This window comes from Coptis chinensis, chromosome 2 (assembly GCF_015680905.1).
Source record: "Coptis chinensis isolate HL-2020 chromosome 2, ASM1568090v1, whole genome shotgun sequence".
In the NCBI taxonomy this organism is placed as follows: domain Eukaryota; kingdom Viridiplantae; phylum Streptophyta; class Magnoliopsida; order Ranunculales; family Ranunculaceae; genus Coptis; species Coptis chinensis.
This window is the reverse complement of record NC_141457.1, coordinates 80,236,217-80,241,578: the sequence shown is the minus strand read 5'-3', so window position 1 is coordinate 80,241,578 and position 5,362 is coordinate 80,236,217. Positions and strand designations below refer to the sequence as shown.

The window sequence follows — 5,362 nt, the reverse complement described above, 5'->3', positions numbered from 1 at the left end:
ACCTCTGGGTTGGGCTTTATCTTGAGCCAACTGTTGGGTTAAATTATTAACGGTTGTAGAAGTTTGTTGGTTAGATTGAGCCATGGTTTGGAAAAAGTTTTGGCTCACTTGTATGAAGGTGTCAAGGCGATCCGGTTGTGTGGGTGTAGTAGTCACGGGTGGGTGTGTTTGGAACTATTTCACGTGAATTATTTATGGGTGGATTTTGATAGTTATTATTTATCGGAACGATACCTCTATTAGCATTATAATTATTATAACTACCTTGACTTTGTGCTTGACCTTGTCGAGGTTGCACTTGGTTGTTATAATTATTGAAATTCCCCTGACCCTGTCCTTGTCGTAGTGGGGCTTGGTTAAAGCTGTGCGTAGGCCTAACATATTGATTATTGTACCCTTGAGGTGTGACGTGTTGGTTATTTCTCCAACTGAAGTTGGGATTTTGTCTCCAAAGGGCGTTAGGTTCACTATTAATAGAACAAGCCCTGTTCATAGGCTATAGGACGATGGGAGTCGGGATGCTCGGGCTCCAAATGAAACTATATGGATTTGAATTTACATTCATGACGGGGATAGGCTTTTGTTGAACAGAAATGGCCTCTACCTTTTAGTGAGTGATTCGATTAGAGTTTTAAGCTCGGAATCGTGTTTAATTTCAAACATACCCGCGCCTTAATCTGTATTTGATGGCTGGGGCGATTTGGATATCATCACTACCCCCAGGTTGTTTTTCGCTTAGTTTGATCCTCTAAAAATTTATAAGCCTCGAGGCTCCTTTGCTTAAGAAACTACCCCCATTCATTATGTCTAGGACTTCTTTATGGTGGTGTAGAAGTCCTTTGAAAAAGGCACTAACTAACATGTCTTCTGCTAAGTTATGATGTGGACACTCTATAAGGAGATCGGTGAAACGATTCCAAGCCTCTGAAAATGATTCATAAGGATTTTGTTGAAAGAAATGAATCTTGGAAAGCATCTCATCCGTCTTTAGGGGTGGGTAAAAATGTCCCATAAACAGCTGAACAAGTTTATCCCATGAGTCCACAGAATTAGGTGTTTGGCTAGTTAACCAAGACGCCGCCTTATCGGCTAAGGTGAAAGGGAATACCCTGAGTTTAATTTGTTCCGCACCAACCGTAGGATGGTGGAATGTTGTTAGGACTTGTTCAATCCTACGCGATGTGTGTGATAAGGTTTTTCATGGTCTAATCCATGAAAAGCGGGTAACAAATTAAAATATTTGGGGGATTCGAAATCCCCAATCGGGTCTGCTAGAACGATGCAAGATTTGGGGCTATCGCTCAAGGCTTTGTAGAAGTCGAGAGAGGAGTCTCTTCTTCTTCGGGCATCAGGTCGTGATGTGTGTGAAATAGTAGCTAGAGGTGTAGTGGGTGGTATACTAGATAGACTTGTTTGTTGACGTTGTTGTGTAATTATGTTCTGGGTTTTTGTTCAGCCAGACCTTAATCTCATACAAGGATAAAACCAAACTTAGCTAAACACATCAACACTCCAAACAATTATGATATACTAGTATAAAACTCTAACAGGAGATGCGAGGTGTGGAAGAAAGGAATACCTGATTGCGTCCTTGCTTCGCTTATGAATAGCGTCTTGTTTACGCGTGTTCAGTGTATATAACAGGTTAGAACACTGAAAATTTTGAAAAATCAAAGTTTGAGTCAAAACTGTAGAATTTCGGAAAAATTAACAAAGGGCGCGGGTGTGCTCGCATACAGCGTGGTCGCGCTTCGGGTAATTTTCAAATTACAGTGTTTTTTAGGTCGTCGCTCCACTTGGGGCGGTCGCTCGGTTCAGCTATAGAGTGTAAGCTCCTTCCGAGCGATTAAGATGCTTGTAATGTAATTTCTCGCTGAAATTTTTCAACGATGAAACGGAAAGCCACAGTATGAATCAAACACGGGTGGGTGGGTGAAATGGGACTTTTAAGAAAAGTACTTACACTACGAAAACAATGCGAAAGTGCAACTAAGATGGCAGCGGCGCCATTTGATAAACGTAAAATGAATAGTTTACCTACGAAATGAACAATGAACTCAAAACGTAAGTAAACTAAAACTATCGTAAGATCGTATATGTTTATCAAAGATTCTACTCTCAATCCTATGAGATATAATGGAGTAGAGTGATTCGTTCCACTCCTAGTCCTTCCGCATGCTGTGTTATCACGTGTAATTACTCTACTTAAGGTCTAATGAGAGATTTACGAAAAGGCAACTAGACTACGATGCAACTACCCACAAGATGCAACTAGTCGGTTATCAAAATAACTAAGGGAATGCTATGTTGATTTGATGATAAAGAGTTAGAGGGGATTGATTCCACCTTAACTCGACTTAATCCTATTAACGAATTAATAAATAATCCGAATTGAAATCGCGCAGAATAATTGGTTCTTCCTAATCCCTAATTACACATGCATTCCTACCAATTCATAACTAGCATGTGAACGATTAAACCCATTCTCAAGGTGAACTAATCGTTTCTAGAGTGGAAAGGAAATTACGGCGATTCACGATAGTCGGAATCAAGCTTTCATCAAGGTTTCTCAACCCCTCTAATGGAGGTTTAGCGAGAATCATTACCTTAATCATTTCGATTAAAGTTAAACTAAACATGATATAAAGAATTGAAATTTACTAATCTAAATTAAACAATAATTAAAATCTAATTAATAACTAAGAATTGAATAACAAGTAGTAAATAAATCAGATCTAACACAAATGTAAATGACAAGAATCGAAATTTAACAACTAGCTATTTTATTAATCAAACTAATTAAGAGTAATGATTCTAATAGTTTAATCTAAAACAAGAATTGGATTTGAAATTAAACTTAATTAAACAATTAAATCTAGATCTAGAAGATATTCTAATGGCTACTTTCTATTCTAAGCTCCTTTATTTTCTAACCTAAAAATCTACTATTCTCTACTAAAAAATTTACCATTAACAAAGAGCTAAGCTTTTGTTTTTATACTTTCAGATCCAAAAATCGTGCATGGGCTTGGAGCCATGTTTTGGGCCAGAGAATCAGGCCCAAAACCCAATTCTTTCAGTCCAAAAAGGCCTCTTCAGCTGCAGTTGGATTCAACAGACTTTTCGTCCACTTTTGCTCTTCTGATTGGATCACGGCTTAGACCAGTCGAACGCTCTTTCCGTGCCGGTCGTTTTGACATAAGGTAGGCCCCATTCCGAGGTCTGAGTCCAAAGATATGGCCTTCGGAAGTTCTAGCGACTTTGTGTGTTTCATTTTACGCGCGTCGACTTTTCAGCTTTTGACCGGGCTTTAGAAAGGCTTTGTCTTCTTAAATCTTGGCCTTTAATCACGGAACTCCTTAGTAACCGACCTTTGCTCTTTTATCTCGCTAAAGTGGCACATTTATGCACATAATGGACTTTAAAGCCTGAAATGCATAAAAACACGTAATCAGTGTTAACTCTTAATTATTACTCACATAATTGGTCTAAAAGTATGTCTGTTACAGGGTTAAAACTATAGTTTTTGGCTCTTATCAATATGCTAAGCATTCAATTTGGATCACGATGAGTCTTTGTTAGTAGGATTAAGTCGCGTTAAGGTGGATTCAATTCCCTTTAATTCTTTATCTAGATTCAAACCCTTAGCATTCTCTCTTTTCGTTATTCGTAACTTGTTAATTTAATTCACCTCGTAGAATATAATTCCCTCGTAAAACTCTCATTAGACTTAAGACCGATTAGCTAACTATGAAATCATTCCATGCTAGAGAACTAGGAGTGGAACAAATTTGTTACTCCACTCTATTTCGATAGAATTGAGAGTAGAAAACTTAATAAACATAGACTCGTATAAGTTTTAGTTTACTTGCGTTTTGAGTTTCATCGTTCATTTCGTAGGTAAACTATCATTTTTACCATTTATCACCAATATGATTTCGTTACTGTTCTGGGTGACCCCATTAGCGCCCATAAAGCTTGGACAGTTCCAATGTGGATTTCCTAACCTCAACAGAGTTTCAACAGTTCTATATCAAATCTGAGTTTCACTAGAGTTTTAACAACTCGACAACATGACGTCGAATAAAAACAAGACAATGAGCAGTATAAAAAAAACATTAGACAGTATACACCGATATACGTAAACTATAAATCGGTGAAATAGCAAAATAGCTACTCACCTTAATCCCAAGCTCCACGAATTTCTCCGAGTCCGAGTCGTCGCGCTCCAACGCTCGAGCCTCCATTTTTATCATTTTTTTATTCTCCAAGAACCCTATTCTCTAGAACAATGTGTTTATATACTTGGGTCTGAAACCCAAGCCCAAAACAGACTAGGGCCCAAAAACCAGGCCCGCGTATCTGATAAGAGCCCAAAACTGTAGTTTTAACCCCTTAACAATCATACTTTTAGACCAATTATGTGAGTAATAATTAAGAGTTAATACTGATTACGTATTTTTATGCATTTCAGGCTTCAAAGTCTATTATGTGCAGAAATGTGCCACTTTAGCGAGATAAAGGAGCAAAGGTCGGTTGCTAAGGAGTTCTGTGAATAAAGGCCAAGATTCAAGGAGACAAAGCCTTTGTAAAGCCCGGTCAAAAGCTGAAAAGTCAACACGGGCATAAATAGTGCACAAGTCAGCAGAACTTCCGAAGGCCGTATCTTTGGACTCAGACCTCGGAATTGGGAGTATCTTATGTAAAACGACCGGCTCTCGGAAAGAGCTTTCCAATGGTCCAAGCCTTGGCCCAATCAGAGGAGAAGAAGTGGACAAAACATCTGTCGAAGCCAACTGCAGCTGAAGAGCCCATTTTGGACTAAAGAAATTGGGTTTTGGGCCCGATTTTTCGGCCAAAACATGGCTCCAAGCCCATGCACGATTTTGGATCTGGAAGTATAAAACAAAAGCTTGACTCTTTGTTAATGGCAGTTAGGTTAGGAAGCTAATGTTAATGGAGTTTAGGGTTAGAAAAAGTTAGATCTAGATTAGTTAATTACTTAGTTTTCATTCCATTAATTAGTTTCATTCTTTGTTTTAGCTTAGTTATTTAAATCATTTAATATCATTCATTAGATAAATAAAATTGTTGTTATTCATTCAATCATATCTTGTTCTTATTGTTCTATTAGATAAATAAAGTTAATTAGTTCTCCATAATCTAGTTTCATTTTCATTTATTTATTAGCTTAAATCCTTAGATTTACTTATTTGTCATTATTAGTTTAATTCAATTAAATTGCATGAGTAGTTTCAAATTGAGTTTAAACAAATAAAGTTCAAATCTTTATATTATGTCTTGTTTAGATTCAATTGTTGGGAATGGTAGAATAGAAAATTCACATCAAATCATTACTCTC

General features: G+C 37.4%; 1 pseudogene; it reads left to right on the top strand.

Moving 5' to 3' along the window:
- The first annotated feature begins 872 nt into the window (after window positions 1-872).
- On the top strand, window positions 873-966 carry LOC147518144 (small nucleolar RNA R71; annotated as a pseudogene).
- The last annotated feature ends 4,396 nt before the right edge of the window (window positions 967-5,362 follow it).